The 19,558-nt window shown below is 36.2% G+C and overlaps 1 long non-coding RNA gene across 1 annotated transcript in view; it reads left to right on the forward strand.

The window, feature by feature from the left end:
- Nucleotides 1-19,125, forward strand: part of LOC112403138 (uncharacterized) — a 44,412-nt gene extending 25,287 nt beyond the window's left edge. Inside the window, exons 3-5 of the long non-coding RNA XR_003003850.1 lie at nucleotides 13,189-13,345; nucleotides 17,141-17,253; nucleotides 18,359-19,125. This is a non-coding gene — a long non-coding RNA (uncharacterized LOC112403138). The remainder of the gene's footprint in view (nucleotides 1-13,188; nucleotides 13,346-17,140; nucleotides 17,254-18,358) is intronic.
- Nucleotides 19,126-19,558: the final 433 nt, after the last annotated feature.

Consider the following 19,558-nt stretch of genomic DNA (forward strand, 5'->3'; position numbering starts at 1 on the left):
ATATATGTCTTTGAAAAATTGGATTTAGATTTTATGCTCACTTTATTAATATCTCAAGATAACTTTAGACTTTTGGAAGAGAATTAGACACTTAAAAAAATGTAAATTATATCACTAAAATATATTAATTGAAATTAAAAAATCAAAGGATGGGTTTAACAAAGATGAGACATAACTAAAGAGAGAATTAAGGAACTGGAAGAAAGATTAGTAGAAGAAAATTTCTAGAATTAAGAACAAAAACCCAAAGAAATGGAAAATACATATGGATAAAGTAAGATCCATATGAGGAAATACATATGTGATTCAATGACATGCATGTGAGAAAATACAGGTAATAAAGTGAATATATGTATAATTAGAGTCCAATAAGTAGAGAAACAGGAGAAACAGACAGAAGCAATATTTGCCTAGATATTGGCTGATATTGCTCTAAAACTCATGCCATATATCAAGCTACAGACGCAAGAAGCACTAGGAGCCCAAAGAAGGATACATAAAAAAGTCACATCTAAACACATAATAATTAAGCTTATAAAAAAAAACAATGATAAAGGGACAGTCATAACAGTCATTAGAGAAAAAAAAAAAAAAAAAAACAATTACCTTCAAAGGAGCAGCAATAGGACTGACCAGCTAATTTTTTCAACCAAAATAATGAAAACTGGTAGAAAATTGAATATCTTCAAAAAGCTGATAGAAAATAAATGCCAACATAAAATTCTATACAAAGTGAAAATATCTTTCAATCATAAAAGTAAAATAAACACCTTTTAAGTATAATCAAAACTAATAGGATTAATCATCAGACTGGCCCTGAAGGAAATCTAAACGGTATTCTCAAGGCAGATGGAAAATGGTCTCAGCTGGAGCTTGGAGAAACAGGATGGAATAAAGTAAAAAAGAAAGTATAAATGTGTGGATAAATCTAAATGCATATTAACTGCATAAATAAGTAATAGTAATATGTGAGCTTAAACACAGACATACATATCATACAAAACCATTAGCATGTAAGTTTGGAGGGGTAAAATTAAAGTTAAAATGTTCCAAGTCCTAGCATTGTACATGATGAAGGGGAAATACAAATGTATCCTAAATTTTGTTAAGTCAAATATGCTTGCTCTAACTTCAAGTAAAAATGTATAACTAATATGTTAATAGAGAGGAAATTAGTATAATAAAAATGATTGATTAAAAAAAAGAAAGGAAGGGAAAAGAGAACAGATTGGATAGATAGCAAGCAAATAGTGACATATTAGATTTAAAGCTAAATATATTAATACTATAATTACACAAAATGTAAATGGATTAAATACTCCAAACAAATTTGACAGTGTGAATAGGAAAACAGTTATTCAAACATGTATAAGAGACTCCTTAAATGCAGGAGTCTATAATACCAAAGCCTGAATAACCATAGTTTGTCTGTCAATCATTTTTTCAAGTAAAAATATTGTTTCATGAAATGGGTGGTTAGTTCAGCTTGCAACTCAAACAATCTTCTGGTGTTTTCCTTTGAAACAACCATAATATTTTGGTATGTAGCAGGCTTGCTTTATGCTTACTTCCCATTTTGTTTCATAGCTGCTAAGATGTATATTCAAATGTTGAGATTTAATAACATTAATAGTTTTTGCTGATCCATCAAGGACAATATTGTATGAAATGGGTACTTTTTCTTAACTGGATCCATGTGGCAGTGAAGAAAAAAAGAACTACTATTACTATTTGTTGTCAATACCAAGATTTGTGTTTTACCTACCATTGATTTTGCATCTTCATGGCAAATGTTAACACATTGAAAAAGACAAATAATGTCTTCATATTATTATGAAAAGAGTTTTTACCCTGTGAACTCCCTTTACAGGGTCTCAGGAAGTCCTAGGTTTCCTTGAACCACTTTAAGAACCACTTGTCTCTGTAGTCTGTCAAAGGATTAAGAGATATATTTGAAAATAATTATAGTAAGCTCCCTTCACACAATGAGGAGTAAATTTTTGAACTTATTGCCTCAAGAAGGGTACAGTCAAGAGAATAAGCAGACTCTAAAGGCATCTGGATGATATGAAGGTGGCCCAACCATTTGTCACTGATGTCCTGAAGAAGAGCCACAGTATCCCATAAAAATCCCTTTAGAAGCACTCTCAGAGTGCTAACACTGGTGTTAATGAATTATGAATTGTATTCAGGGTACCATTCTTTTTATGCTGTTATAAAACAAAGAGAACAGCTGCAGTTTTCAACACTACAAAATGGAATATTTAGAATCTGTGTGTATGTATATGTATGCGAAGGAGTTAAATATATGCATGGGGTAGGTGGGAAGAAGGGGTGAATATATATGCCTATAGGACCAGATACAAAGGACTGTTATTTGAGTGTGTAATATCCATTAATCATGTGTTACCAGGGTAGAAGGCGGTCATTGAAAGGGAATAGCTGGCATATCCTGTGTTATTGGGCCATGTCCCAACATCATATGTAAAAAAGATAAAATTCCTTTGGAATGAAACAAACCAACTTATCAAACAAGTTAAACATGCCACCATCCACCATGAGAAATATGCAAGAGGACTTTAGGGCTATTGACAAACGGAATGAGGAAGAACAGAGTAAATGAGTATTTGACTGCAGGACTGTGTTCTGTGAGAAGGACCAGCCGCTGCACCCAAGTGAAAATGCAGTCATTCCTTCACATAACAAAGGGCAGTGCCCACCATTAGGCCATCTCTGCAAAACCTCCAGGGAAACCCAGATGCCTGATAGAGCTGTGTGGTTGGTAGAAGAGGAAGGGAGGGCTGTTTGCTGATGATGCTGAGTTTACAGGTTCATGATCTAGTCTTACTTTGACCTCCTTGGCCCTCCTTTCTCATCACCTGTTGCCCTGCTTCTTCAGCTGCTGTATTAGCATTTGGGCTGGGCTCTGAGAGGGAATGGCTGTGTTTCCCAACAGCCCTGGACGACTTCACCATCAAGAGATCTACCAGCATTTTCCTGGCTCTCTTTGGACTGACCTGGAGTTTTGGGGTGGAAAGGGGATGGCACGTGAGTCAGAGCCCAGAACTCTGCCTGGTGACCTGGCAAGCTGAATATTTACTCATCTTACTTTGTGGAAGATGCACCACCTAAGAGATGAAAAAGGCACCAGGGGCAGAACGCAATCGACCATTCCTGTTGTGGAAAAGAAAGGGACAGTCATTTGACATTTTCCCCTAAATTAGTATTTTAAAATTAGCAAGCCAGTCCCATGAGCTTCAACGTATTGGAAAAGTGTTGGATTCCAAAGAAGAGCTTCCCATTTCCTCTCTGCCTCTTTAGAACAACGAGTAACATGTAAAGAATTTTCCCTTTTTTGGAATGTAAGTTTCTACATCAGAGCTCATTTTTCTCTCCATAATTTCTCTCTATTGGATGTTAAAGAAAGCTAAACTGATCTCCCTAATTATTGATAGTTTAGGAATCTCATTCATTCAGTCTACAAACTTAGTGGTCCCTGTGTGCCAGGACCTCATCTAAGGGCTATAAAGTAACTGGAATATATTATAGTGACACAACATGATTTATTTAAACTACTACATTTAATTTTATTCCTTTCAATTCCATCTCTTCCTTGTTTTTTCTCTCCATCTATCTCCACATTTTCATACAAGGAAAACATGAAAATCACATATATAAACCAACAAGATTTGATTAGTATACATTTTGAGGACACTAGCCCAAATGAAGATTTTAATTCAAAATGGGGCTCCTTCTAGATTCTGTGCCTGGGATGATTTAGAGAAAACACCTTAAGTTATGTTCCCTGGAGCAATTAGAGACCACTGTTGTCAAATGGACTCTCACATTTATAGACAAAAGGTGGAGTTAATAAAGCCATCACAAAGAAATATACAAAGTTGCTTGTATCTCTGGAGAAATACTTGGTTGAGTCATTCGCGTCATCAAATTAGATCCTGGGTTTGTTCTGCATCACTTTGTTTTGCATCTCTTAGGTACTGTCAGTCTGAAAAGGAGAAGGCAAATGCCACTGTCTCCTCTCAATACCTCTCCCCTGTACCAAGTGCATCAGCCCTAAGAGATAACACTAAAAACTTATTACCGAGAAAGTTGAAGATTTGTTGTAAATTATCTTATCATCTGGGGGTCCATACTCACCTTTTAAACAATGCTTTTAATAATATAGAATAACAGAAACAAAATATCTTTTCCTTGCAAGTAAACTCAGTTTTTTTTTTTTTTTTTTTTTTTTTTTAAATTAATGTACCAATGGACAGGCTTCATTGTATCCAACCTTGAAACGCCAATGATTTCCTAGTGGTGGGCTGGAGAGCGAGCTGTTGAATTGGGGCAGTTATTTAACAAACAGCCTCTCACAGCTGTTCCCAACAGGAAATGAGGAAGAATGCTACAGATGACTGTTGGAATCCCAGACTAGGATACCACTGTGCCAACGTTTCTGAATACAAAATTCCCTTTGCCAAAAGACCTTGAGACATTTGGGGAGAGAGATGCCAAAAGCTGGCATTCCAAAAGAAAACTGCCCCATTTTATTTTCCCTTTAGAATGAACTATTTGGTGTTTGTGTAGAAAGGATGGAATGTATTAGCTAGATGTAGACAGATTGAAAAATGGGGGATTAAGAAAGGGAAGGGACAGAAGATCCACTATCCTGTCTTCTTGCTAGTAACTGTCCAAAGTATTGTAATTGATTGGCCCTACTTATAACTTTATAGCCAGTGTGTTCTTCCAGTTTAATGGGGAAAAATAATGTGCAGTAAGAAATGTAGACCACACATGAATGGGCATGAAATAGTTATAGGATACGCTACCAGGTTTCTGTAGTCCAAAAGGGATGTGTAAAAGAAGGATATAGGACATTTCCAGGTTCTCATATTTCTGCACAATGGGGGAACTCAGATTTTACCAAGATGAGAGTTTCTTCACCTCATAGAGAGTGTAATAAAACATCTCAATGACACCAGAGCTTCAAAAGATGATTGAGGCAACCAGCTAGAAATAATAGTGTATGCCCAATAGAGAGCAAAAGCTACAGTGTTATCCAGATAGGAGATAAAATGTTTTCTCTGATAATAAAGAACTGGTAATCCACAGCTTGCTAAATTTGTTGAAGCAAACCCCAGCCTCCTTAATCACATCTTTGATGGAGAGTCTCTTTACGTGCTTGTTCAATGTTAACTTTAAATGTAGAGCCTGAGCATGAAGATCAGATAGAGGCAAGCCTATATCCTGGGTGGAACTGCAGAGGGAAAGGCTAGCAGGGTCACCCGGGAAAGGATTAAGGAAACCTCAGTGCTGCAACATCTAGAAGATGACCACAGGATAGAATTTTCTGACTGAACTGCCTGAAGATCTTCACATATTCCTTAGTGAGATGCAGTTGGAAATGACTACTAAAATGATATTTTTAGTGCTATTAGGGTGAGTATACTTCTACTGGAGTTACCTGTACACAGAAGTGACTCTAAAATTTAAACAGAGGAAGATTTAGTGTTGCCAATCTGGATAGAGGTGGTTAGATGGACCCTTAAAGTGATGCTGTATTTGCATAGTAAGCATAAGCCTTTTACTTAGGTTGCACATCTACATGGGGTGGCTTGGGTCGCTATATTGGGATTGCTTGGCCTGAAGGCTGTTATTGGGTGGCCTCTAAAGATTCCCCAAATAACTTTTTTGTCCCACCCACCACTCTCATATCCTGGCGTGCTTTTAGTTATTTTCCACATATCCTTCTGTATAAAACCCTGATCATAAACACCATTTTGGGGGTATTGACATAGATAGGTAATTGGTCCATGTGGACTCCATGGACAACAGCAGTTCAGATTACAGCATCCAGCAAGGGCAAAACAGATATGTGACTTTCTGACCCAATGATGCTTGAACAAGGCTTAGTTACACTGGTGGGGGGTCAGGGAGGGGGATGGCATGCTAAGCGTTATGTACAAAAAGTTAAATTCATATGTTAAAGCAGTTGTGGTCTCTCACTGTGTTGTTTTTCTTGGCCAGCAATCTGCCTTGGAACACATGCATAATTTTCTGGGGATTGTCTCTTCCTCCCAATAGCATGGTAATACCACTGTGAGCTCAGTAGCTATCTGGAAGTTGTAACCACTTTGGGTCACTGTTCACTGGATGGGGAATGAGGACTTGAGCAAGATGGGTGGGATATTTAGAGTCAAATCTCCAGAAATTTAGAATTAGGCGAGAGATCAGAGGTCAGTTTCTCTCTGGGTAGCTGGACATGTATTATGTATCAATAAATTTGGGAAGATGTTGGTGTCTATGACATGTGGGAGAAAAAAATGTAAGCATATATTATAAAATAACAGAGCTGAGAGGGGGAGACAGAGACCCCTGAAGTCTTAAAACTTCAGTTCCTGATTCTCATCCTTTTCCTCAAGGTGGGCTTATCTTTTCTTGGCTTCTCTAAGCTCTTATCAAATCCTTACAATACTATCTTTCCCTTTTATTGCTTAAGCTGGGCTTGCATGGTTCTTGTTACTTGTACCATCAAGATTTCCCACTTGGAAAATGGCTCAAAAATTCTGTTTGTAATCCCAAGAAATTTGAACATCTGCCATCTGAGAATTAGATCCATGGTCCTAAGAATAATCACTCGCTTCCCTGTTGGATTCTGCCAGTGGCTGTCTTGGTTTAGGTCTCTACAGACTCTGTGGGTAATTATTATTAATAGTTAAGTCCTCATTTTAGAGTGTAGAGGTTGAAGAAGAATTAGACGTGTTATACTCATTATCACTAATGATTCAACTTTACACCATGAGAATATATTCAAAGTTATTGTACATCTTCACCAGAAGGCTGAAGAGTAATCAAATGTATTACAAATGCCTAAAAGTGAGTTTTTAGTCTTTAGAGTAAACAATAAACTGTCATCTGTGCCACTTTACTCATTTCAATTTACTCTGACAGCCACCCAGTGAAGCTGTTATGGGTAGGTAACAAATTTCCCGAATGGAGAGAGCAAAGTTTAGAAAGGTATGTGTTTGAGATCTTTTTTAAAATTAATTTTTATTTGTTGAGTTTTTAATTTTTATAGTTGATTTTTATGGTTGATTTACAATGTTGTGTCCGTTTCAGGTGTACAGCAAAGTGAATCAGTTATACATATACATATATCCACTCTATTTTAGATTCTATTTCCATATAGGACATGACAGAGTATTGAGTAGGGTTCCCTGTGCTCTACAGTAGGTTCTTATTAGTAATCTAATTTATATATAGTAGTGTGCATACGTCAATCCCAGTCTCCCAATTTATCACCCCCCCCCTTCCTTGTTGGTAACCATAGATGTAGTTTGTTTTCTACATCTGTGAGTATACTTCTGTTTTGTAAATAGTTTCATTTGTACCATTTTTTAGATTCCACATATACGCCATATCATATGATATTTGTCTTTCTCTGTATGACTTACTTCATTCAGTATGACAATCTCTAGGTCCATAAAGAAGATTTGGTACATATATACAATGGAATATTACTCAGCCATATAAAAGAATGAAATAATGCAATTTACAGGGTCATGTTTGAGATCTTTTAAGAGAAGAGTAATGAGTAACTCCCTTTATTGATCAGCCCATGTTCATTCACAGTTTTAATTATAAGATATGCTCATTAAATATGACTTTGAAAACAGAAAAATAGAAAATATTTACCTCTTATTGTCAATGTAAATATTCTGGTTTATTTCCTAAGAGATAATTTTTTCTAGGCATTTTTTAATATACTTGTCATCATTCTGTAAATACATTTTTGTAATTACTGGATGTTTAACATGATATTAAAAGTATTTTTTGAGTTATTACTTAGTCTTACTGATCATTTTTCATAATTGCATAATATGCCATCCTGTGAAAGTATGCTCTGTTTATACTGGTAAATATGAAGGAGGTTTCTGGTTTTTCACAACTATGGACATTCCCAGTGCTATATGTCAAATTAAAAGACAGTTTGCCTAAAATTACCTCCAAGGCTTCTCTTTCCTCTGACTGCATAACCTTCTCACTCTTCTCCTAATCCATGCCTACTGCTTCCTTCAAGTCACTGTGTCTTCACTGAGGGCTGATTGTTCATGAAGGTATCAATTTTGTTTCTTTTATGACGACTGTATTCTATACCCTTTAGCTTTCATCTATAAAGCTGCTGTCATGTTATCTGGCATTTGTCCACATGTGGTTTTGCTTGTTTGTTATTTTTTCAGGTCCTCCCCACCAAAGCATTTACTATGCTGTTTAGCACATATTGGGGTTTAGTAATTTGTGGAATGAGAAAGGAGGGGAAGGAATGAGACAGAAAAGAGGGAGTGAACTAGCATTGCTTTATAATTTTCTACTAAACTAAGTTACAGTTTTCTTATTTACTGAATGATGAACACCAAGTTTGTTGCAAATTATGTTATCTGTTCTTAATATGCTTCTAGCCTATCATGGTCTCTTTATTTATTGTACCATAGTGAACTTTCCTGGTTTGATGTCTCACCAATATCTCTCTTTTAGGTACATATCCTAATGAGACAACATACTATGAAAGTTTACAAATATAATATCTTTATGATGAAGCATGTAGTCAACATTTCAACAGGCTCTTTATCCAAGAGCAAGGATAAAGCATTTAGCCAACACACATTTCTTGCTTCTGGCACTCTGAGATGATCCATTAATTCTTGAAATAAGAGTTTCCTTAGGGTGTTTTCTCCTTTTGTTTGAGGCTTTCTGCCTACTAAAAAGTCATTTTTAAAAAGGTCAGCAGACAGTTGAAAACATACCTCTGAAACCTTGTGAAATTGGTTTGATATTTAAGGAATAAACACTAGATCTAAGGAGCAGAAACATAGGAAGAGAGAAAGGACTGTTCCTTCAGACTGAAGTATAATTCTATCAACAGTCTTGCTGTAGGTCCTATGTTTTGTGTTTTCTTTTTCTTTTTAACTAAAATATTCAATCTTAGAGTTGGAAAGGAAAAGGAGAGCAGAGATTGAGGAGAAGGTTAGTCCTTATTCTTCCTTTTTGATGACATGGATTAATCTTCACCTAATGAGCAAGCTTCTGGCTTCTGTGGCTTCTTATCCAAGCTCCATGGGCAGGACACCCAAAGACTGGGTAGCCTTGGGCCAAGTTTACTCCAAGAGGTGGATAAACCCATACAATTCAACCTAAACCACATCTAAACATTTACCTAAAAATTATTGTAATGCATGATAATTGGGCTTTATCCTGAGCAGTTTATATGATTAGTTTATACAATTAGTAGTATTTTTATACAGGCTAATCAAATTTCACATTTTTTCTTCCTTGTGTTAGCTATCCGATATCCCTAATCAGCATTAATATTGACAACATTGCCTAAATCTATGTACATTTTAGTTCTCATTTTATTCACATTCTCTCTCTGAATGCCTCTCACTTCAGATGATGAATGATACGTATGTAAATACTGTAAATTATGTCTGGTATTAACATCTCAACAACTACTTTTTTTTTAAAATAAAGGAGGATTACATAAGGTTGAAGGAGGACTTGGAAGAGTGAGGGTGTTGGTGACAAGGTAACCTAGCTTTCCTGTTCAGCCCCTCTTGCAGCTAAAGATGGTCAAGTGATTTTGGAAACCAAACACATCCACTTTGAATCCCATCTCTGCTACTAACTAGATGGGCTGATTGTGCTTACCGCTCTGATCCCCAGTTAGAGATAGTTTATAAAAGGTGCTGGTTCATGTCATGGGCTTAGTAAGCTTTAGCTCTTTTGGGACACCCTCATTTTCATCATGCCCATTCAATTTAACAACATTTATTGAGCACTCACCACGTCCAAGGGGTGTATGCTACACACTAGAGATATAAAATTATATACAATATGGTGCTTATCCTCAAGCTGCTCCTTGTATGTTGGGAAAGCTTTGGTTTATAACTGACTTAAAATAGATAAACCAACAAGGACCTACTGTGTAGCACAGGAAACTATACTCGATATTTTGTAATAACCTATAAAGGAAAAGAATCTGAAAGAGAATATATATATATATATACATATATAACTGAGTCGCTGTGTTGTACACCTGAAACTTACATGATATTGTAAATCAACTATACTTCAATAAAAATTTTAAAAAATATTAAAAAAACCCCACAATGGTAAGAAACTATGTCTTCTGTTTGAAAATGGCAACGTGAGGAGGACTTACCACTTTCACATGCAATGTACTGCAAATGGCAAAAATCCACAGTGACTCTATCAAGGATGCTCTACTTGAATGGATATTCAAGTATAGTTTACTTGTTTTTCTGTCTTAACTATTACTACCACTAGACATGTTTGGCTGTGAAGTTTGGGCTCAATTATGAATCAACCTATGACCCTACCTTTAGGGTCTTTCTTTAGTGTGACCCTCTTTTCCTAGTTTGAACTGATATTAAAAAGAAATGAAATATTTTCTTTTCTATTATCTCAGCTGGGGGAATTAGAAATCGGATGAATTTTCTACAATCTTATCTTTCTTATTAAGCAGACTAAAAGACAACAGGACAGTTTAAAATCCTCTCAACAATTAATGATACTCGATTTCATCCCTTACTCTCTTTACCATTGTAGATCTGGTTAAATATCAGAATTTTTCATGTGGTAGATTCCCACAGCATCAGGAATCCTGACCAGTGCAAAGGGGACATCCATAGTTCTCTAACACTGTCTTATTTTGGTTCTTTTAAATAAAAAGATACCTATATACCACACTTTGAACTAGCATGCAATTTTTCATATCAAAATTTGCCAATATAATTATCTATTTATTGATGCTGAAGATCTTCTTGGGGCCATTTCAGGAACAGATAATTCTACACCCTATATCCTGGAGGAGACTGAACTGAACACACAGAAAGAGCCAATAAATGTGAGATGTCAGACATAGAACTTTTGTTTTCCCAAAAATTCCTCTTCAAATGACTAGTCTTTATCCATATCAAATGTGAGGTTGACTTAGGAGGGGATATGTAATTATTTTCTGGATTGAAGTCAAAGATGAGATTAAATTAATCTATTTCTCTGGTGATTGCCCTGGAAGACGTCTCCATGCTTCCTCTTGCGGATCTCTGGCTCCTGTGTGATGCACACGTTATTAAGAACAGTTGGCCAGAGGATATACAGTGAGCAAAGGAACCAGGGAAAGCCTACTCACTTGGCACTTTGACCCAGTACCTGTATACAAAGTCCCAACCTCTAATCTTAAGCAAGGAAGTGTCCCCAAATTGTAAAACTTTAAGAAAAATGGACTCACATTCAAACAGCATTTCTAATAAGACTTTAGTTTTGTATCATTGTTATTATGTTATATGGAAACTCTTGGCCTTTAATGTGTAGTTTTGGTTGTATTCTGCAGTTGAAATCAAAATCACAACAACAAAAATGAAGGAAATAAAGGAAGAAAGTCCCTCTTATTCTCCTGAAGTACAAAGTGTAAAGACAAACTGAATATAAGGGAGATACTATCTCAGAAGTCCTTGCACATTGCTGAGAGCCAAGTAGTTGGTCCATCCTTCTCTGTGTTTGGCATGCAAGTTTTATCCAAGGACTACCAAAAAAGAGGCAAAAGTTTCTCCTAAAAATAAAAGAGAAGCCCCTCCCAAACACTGCCCAATAATCTGGTGACATCAGTGTGGTTCTGGACTCTTTAAGAAGTTCATGCCTTTCTTATTAGACAGGGTTCTCCAGAGAAACAGAACTAATAAGATGTTTGGATATGTAGAAAGGTATTTATTTATTTTATGAAACTGACTCGTGTGATGATGGAGGCTGGTGAGTCCAAAATCTACAAGATGGACTGGCTTATGGGAAGAACTTATGCTGTAGTTTGAGTCTGAAGGCCCTCAGACTGAAGATCCAAGGAGAAGTTGATGCTGTAGCTGAAATCTAAAGGCTGTCTCCTGGCAGAATTACTTCTTGCTCAGAAGAGGTCAGTCTTGGGTTCTCTTGAGGCCTTCAACTGATTGGATGAGGCTCATCTACGATATGGAGAACAATTGCTTTACTCAAAGTCCACCAGTTTAAATATTAATCTCATTCAAAAACACCCTTGCAGAAACATCCAAAATAATGTTTGACCACATATCTAGGCCCTGTGACCCAGCCAAGATGACACATAAAACTAACCATCACACCATTTGACCCAGGTTTTCAACTTCTGTGACTGTATCCTAAGAATATAGTGTAATCACAGATGTGGTTAAGGAATTACGTATAAGAAATATTATTTATAATAAATGAAGCTTGAGATAAATGTCCAATGATATGTGTGTGTCTAAATAATATAATTGAGATCGAATAAATGAAATATTATGCAAGTATTAAATAGCGTGTTTTAAAAGATCATTTAGCCTCATAGCAAATTGCTCATAATATAATACTGAATGAAAAACTAACACAGTTTTACAATTCTTTTCTCTCTTTCCCTTCTCTTCTTCTCATTCCCTTTTTCTATGTATCCTTCTCTGTTTCTGTCTCAGAAATATATCAAAATATTTACAGTGTTTTCTTTTCATAATTTTCAGTGTTTATTGTAAAAAGAAACATTTTTAATATGAGCATGCATCAAGCTTATAATCAGGAAAACATTACGAGACTTTGTTAAGTTTTTGTATCTGTATTTATCTACTTGTCTATTTATCCTGACAGGAAACACAAAATCTCTTTAGCAAAAAACAGTTCATTTACTCACAGGTCAATTCCTCATTGTGGGACACTAAGGAATAAATGGACTGCAAATGCAAAGGTTGTACCACAAGAGATGAGCCCCAATATTATGAGCTGCAAAGCTCCTATAGGATGACTAGCAAATCTGTCCCTCATTTCCTGGGAACAGAGAGAAAGAAGGAAAAAGAGAAAGAGAGAGAGAGAGACATTTGCTGCTCTGGAAGGTAAACAAAATCTCCGTGGGGAGAGATGAGGAAGCTCCCCACATTTTTATCACCGTTATTATGTAAGCCAAAAGCTCTGAAAAAGGTAAAATTTTAAATCTCTGCAGAGAAATTTACTATCTCTAATTTATAAGGCATGTTTATTATTTAATCATCATTTAACCCAGGTTGTCAATAATGTTGCCAAGAAAGCCCTGACAGTGCAGAAACAAAATATTCATGAAGCGTTTTCTCCCAACAGATTTCCACTTATGACCATTGGGGAGTGACTGAGGCTAGTCTTGCTCCCCTACTGTAAACAACCAGAAAATTGGACAAAATACATGATACTACATGTTCAGACACTGCGCAAGGGAAAATACAGGACTGTGATCCATAAAGGAAGGGAAACTGATGAGGTAAGTTCCACAGTGACTTCAGTTTTTTTTCATAGAAGAATTTTCTAGAACAGCATACGGGGAGGGGAACTCAAGCAGAGCATAATACTCTCAATTGAGGGACAAGACATAAATCCAAATTCAGGGAGACTATGACAGCACATATTTGAGGGGCTGAGCACCAGAGATTACATAGCTTTAAAGAAAGAGAGCTCCAAAAACCTGCATAAGAATCCTCTTGAACCTTTGCCTGAATATTAAGCTGAGCTTGCATAGAATAAAGCTCCATGAGGCCAGGAGAACTACTGCTAAAGAAAAAAATCACAACTTTCAAAGCACTTAGGGAATTCAATTAATGATGGTTAAGATAGATGGCTTTATTGATGAATTATCATAACCAGCTCTAACTAAAAAAAAAAAAAAATCAATCCCTGGAGAGAGCACTTCTGGAGTGATGGTGTAAGGATCTCTTAAAATATGCTCCTCCACAAAAGCAATCAGCAACATTTTTCAAAATGAACTTTTCAAAGCTCTGGAAATGAATCAAAATTTGCAATAATCTGAGGAACATTTGTTCAAGAAAAACATATGAATCTTGGTAAGAAAAGTGAGTTTTGTGGTGTTTCAACTTACCCTCTTCACATTCCTTTCTCCTCGTTTCTGCAGTGGCCTTAAAACCAAAGGTTCACAATCAGTAACCATAAAAACCAGTAGCTTAGCAGTCATGGGAGCGGGTAGAACAGGTTGAATCTCCCAAAAAAACTCCATCACCATAGGCTTGTTATTATTTAAACTGTCTGGGTGTTCTCTGGAAATCTCTTTCTTTTCAAATAAATGTCATTCATTTATTCATTACAAATTATACAAGCAGAGAATTTTATTTCAATGTAGTATTATACATTTTATTGGAAAATACCTGGTTATTGAAGATATATGTATATATTACTATAACACTTCAGAATGTTAACTCGTTTAATACAGCAACCTTATTGAGATATACACTATTATCATGCACATTTTACAGTGAGAAAAACGGAGTTCCAGATATAGGTGAAGTTTCTTTTGACCACATGCTCCAATCATATCTCTTTTACCCATATCTCAGAAGCCACCACCAGCATGGGTTTGGTGTATATTCATCTGATCAGTTTTTACTTTTTATGTTCATATGTCTATCCATAAACAATATAAAATAGTATGTTGTGTGTTTTAAATGTATATAAATATTATCAGACTGTCTCAAGTTAATGAATTTAGGACTTTTCTCTGTATGGGAAGATGTAAGATTCTGGGCTTAGGAAATCATGAAATCATTCCTTTGATATGCACCCTAAGCATCCTGCTTTTCTCTGTCCTGAATCCCCTCAGGGTGCACCGCTGGGGGTGGCTGCAGAGACTGATGGCTTAATGGTCACAACATCCTTTGTTTACTGATATGGCAGGTGACAACATTAGTTTACACAAGTCTGAGGTGGGGCCTGAGATTCTGCATTTCTCACAAGCTCCAGGGTGGATAATGGTGATGGCTCTGTTCTACAGATCATACTTTGAATAGTAAGGCTCTAGGCAACACGTGAGCGGGCATTCTGTTTATCAGGGAAGGCTCCCTGGGAGAGGAGTTTAGACCAGGTTTTGAAGGAAGAAGGGAGATAGGTTTTTTTACCAGGGCAGTCAGTATACCAGGATAAAGAATAAGGTGGTTGAAAGGTGGAAATAGGTAAAACAGACGCAAACAAATGATCAACCAGTTGGCTCAGCCCACCAGAGAGATGGAAATACAGAAAAAAAAAATAGTGAATCAAGGAACTTCAGTGGCCCTCTTATGACACCTGGATGTGTCACACTCAACCAGCGATTCCAAGGCTGTGTTCTCTGGAGCACTGCAGCTCTGAGAGTTGTTCATAGATATCTGCCTGGCTGTGCAATCAAATTAGGAGAGGAAATTCTGAGGTTATATATGTATTTCTTTAACTTAATTTTTAAAATGCTAATCTTTCTCTTCTCAACGCAGAGTACACATTCCCTCCTCTTTTAAAAAATGGTTTTGGGGCTTCCCTGGTGGCGCAGTGGTTGAGAGTCCGCCTGCCAATGCAGGGGACGCAGGTTCGTGCCCCGGGCCGGTAAGATCCCACGTGCCGGAGCAGCTGGGCCCATGAGCCATGGCTGCTGAGCCTGCGCGTCCGGAGCCTGTGCTCCGCAACGGAAGGTACATATTTTCTAAAAGGTGGCAAATGACATGTCTTTTTTTTCTCCCTTTCAAATGGTGATTTCCAACCCTGATTGCACATGGGGCGCTGCTTAGAGAATTATTGATGGCCAAATCTCATCTTTAGACATTTTGATTTATTAGCCTGAGGTGGGGTCAGCCACTGCTCTCTGATCATTATCTGACCTGACTATCTCCACTGGGGCACAGAACAGGGTCTACACTGAGCTTCCATGGATCACCTGGTAACAAGAGGCAGTTTCATAAATTCTTTATAAAGCACTACCTATTTCATTAAAACATGTTAAGAATTATATCACAATGGTCAATAGCTGTTTCTGGGAGCCAAAAATAGGCCCACTACTCAGAATGGATATTAACTCAAGAAACTCACCCTTGCAATTTCTCAAGATGGACATTTATGGTTTATGAAAAATGCCCAGGAAATAAATGGATCTAAATTTTCGGAGGAGTAGAGGGTTCCCCTCTAAAAAAAAATTGGATCAGTTGCTTTGAATCCATTTGGAAAGGAATTTATCCTTAATAGTTATGAGCAGTTTGGCAAGAATCAGAGAAGGCTAAAAATCAGAATAGATCACAAATAGTTTTGGTGGCAGAGAGTCTTCATTAGGGATTTATTTTATTTGTGCATTTTATTTTAAGAATTTATTTTCCTACATTTTATTTTAGTGAAGTATGATTTACCTATAATAAAATAGAGCCATTTTAAGAGTACAGTTCAAGCAGTGTGACAAATGTACACAAGTGTGTGATCATTGTCCCAGTCATGATAAAGGAAAGTTCCATTACTCCAAAAAAGCTCACCCTTGTGAACATTGCAATTAATCCTCCCCTGCCCTCCGCTACGTAACTCCACTGGTCTGATTTCATATACATGAAAATTTTTTTTTTTTTCCGGTATGCGGGCCTCTCACTGTTGTGGCCTCTCCCGTTGTGGAGCACAGCCTCCGGACACGCAGGCTCAGTGGCCATGGCTCACGGGCCCAGCCGCTCCACGGCATGTGGGATCTTCCCAGACCGGGGCACGAACCCGTGTCCCCTGCATTGGCAGGCAGACTCTCAACCACTGTGCCATCAGGGAAGCCCTATGTATGCTTTTATTCTTTTATTTTTAATTCTTTTCCAGTTTCACTGAGATATAATTGACATACAGGACTGTGTAAGTTTAAGGTGTACTGCATAATGACTTGACTACATATACCATGAATGTATAAGTTTAGTTAACACCCAACATCTTATACAAATACAAAAAAAAGAAAAAATTTTCTTTTTCTTTGTGATGAGAACTCTTAGGATCTACTCTCTTAACAACATTCCTCTATATCATACAGCAGTTTTATTTATAGCCATCATGTTGTACTTTACATCTCTAGTATTTATCTTGTAACTAGAAGTTTGTACCTTTTGACATTTTCATATATGTACCTTTTTATATCTGACTTCTTCAGCCAGCATAATGTTGAGATTCATCCATATTATTGCCTGAATCAGTAGTTCATTTTTTAAAAAAATTATTATTGAGTAGTATTATGGATGTACAAGTTATTTTAATCCATTCACTTGTTGATGGATATTTGGGTTAATTCCAGTTTGGAGCTGTTATGAATAAAACCGTATGAAGATTTATTTACAAGTTTTTGTGTGAATCTACAGTCTTATTTCCTCAAGCAAATAATTAGAAGTGGAATTGTTGGGACACAGGGTAAGTGGATCACACAGTAAGCTTATAAGAAATTGTCAAATTCTTTTCCAAAGTGGTTGTAACATTTACTTCCCATCAGTAATGTATGAGAGTTCCAGTTGCTAACATCCTTGATAACACTTATATTGTCAGGCTCTTTAATTTTAGCCATTCTGTTGATTTGTAGTAGCATCTCAATGTGATGTTAATTTCCATTTCTCTGATGACTAAAGATTTTAAACAAATGTTAGCCCCTACCTCAAACCATATATAAAAGTTAACTAGAAATGAATAAACATAAAAGGAAAATTTTACAAGAAAACATAGGAGAAAAGCTTTGTGACTGTGGAGGTGGGCAAATATTTCTTAGACAACTCATGAAAAGCACTTGAACATAAAAGAGAAAAATTGATAATTTGGATAACATCAAAATTTAAATCTTCCACTTTTCAAAAGATAGCATTAAGAAAATTAATAGGCAAGCCACAAACTGGGAAACAAGGTTTTTAATAAACACATTTAATAAAGGACTTGTATCTGGAATATATATACAACTCTTACAACTCAAAAATGAGAAAATCAATCCACTTTAAAAATAGGAACAACAAATGTGAATAGACATTTTCAATTTATTTTTGTTATAAATAATTTTATACAAGTGCATAAATGTGATCAAATACATTTTTAAAGTACAGTCTTTATTTTTTCCATTTTGGCTTAGTTTCTACTTTCCTTATTCCACTCACATCCATACCCAGCCCTAATACCCTGCACACCCATCTTAACAACCCAGAAGTGTTTCTCTACTAATGTAATCATACAAAGACACACACACGCACACACAAGGCACAGATATGGTTTTTGTCTTTTCTTTTTTATCAAAATGGGAGTCACATTATTTTTCTATTTCAGCATCTTGTTTTTTCTACAAGCCTTAATTATTGACATTGATCCAAGTCAACCGTCATAACTCAATTTTTTCTATTTTCATAGCTGTACACTATTCTGTGCTGCGTATTAACCGTAAATCATTCAACTGTTCCCTTTGTTTCTGTTTTCCTCACTGAACAATGGGGTGATAAACATCCTTGCACATATCCTTTCTTTTTGGTATTTTTGCCTTTAGGAGTGGAATTCCTGCCAGGTTGCTTTCCATAAAAAGACTGTGTTCTTTTCCTACAGCCCAACCAGCTGTATGGATGTGGGGAGAGGTAATGTGGCCTTGCTGTCAGGTAAGAAAATCTGGTGCCAGACTGCCTGGGTTCCATTCCTAGCTCTGCTGCTTGTGAAAGCTGTACCTCAGATTTCACATCTGCAAAATGGGAAAAATAGCACTTACCTCATTAAGAGTGTTGTGAAGATGAAATGAATTACTACCTGCAGAGCAATTACTGCCTGGCACATAGTAAGTGTGGTACAATTGTTAGCTATGCCCGTTGCTCATTTCACAAATGTTGAATAAGCATCCTACTATTTTTTCAGCATCTATTTTAGACTCCCAGGCTATGGCAGTGAATAAAACGGACAAAAATATCACTCTCCCTTGGAGCTTTCATTCTAGTGGAAAAATCTGCTACAGTGTTTTAAAACATTTTTGCTGTTCTGATAGACATAAAGTAATAGCTCATTATTCCTTTTGATTTGCATTTTCCTGACTAGGAGTGCATTTGATCATCTTTTCATTTACAAAATTGACACTTCTACTGGCATTTATATTTATAAATTTTTATATATTTTTGCCTACTCTTTAAATTTTTAATCATTTCTGTTTAGCATGCATATCAAAACCTTTCTGGGTTATAAATTCTCTTTACTCAAGTCTACAGTGTGTCTGTTGACTTTCTGTATGACATCTTTTCCCATACAATTTTTATTAATTTTTATATAGCTAACAATTTCTACCATTATTTTATAGCTTTTAGAATAAAAGACTTAGCTAGGTTACATTGTACCAGTAGTTCCCAAAATATTTCTTACAAAGATTTAATTGTTTATTTTTTCACATTTCAATCTTTAATCAATCTGTAATTAATTTTTGAATATCACCAGTGTTATAATGGGGTTCCATGTGTTTCTTCTAGATGAAGAGCAAAATGTGTAGATTCTTTTAAAAAATTATCCCACCCTTTTTCTACTGAATTTAAATGCGTATTTAACACCATATATATACTGTATGTTCTGCTTCTGAGTTATTTATTCTATTTACAAATCTGTTCTTATACCAATACCATATTGATCTGATCACACTTACTTTTGGCGTGTGTTGGTATCTACAAGCAAGACTTCTCTCATTATTCTTTCTCAGTTACCTTGGATCCTCTTGGAC

The sequence above is a fragment of the Neophocaena asiaeorientalis genome, unplaced genomic scaffold, assembly GCF_003031525.2.
Source record: "Neophocaena asiaeorientalis asiaeorientalis breed wild unplaced genomic scaffold, Neophocaena_asiaeorientalis_V1.1 scaffold430, whole genome shotgun sequence".
NCBI classification, from domain to species: Eukaryota; Metazoa; Chordata; class Mammalia; order Artiodactyla; family Phocoenidae; genus Neophocaena; species Neophocaena asiaeorientalis.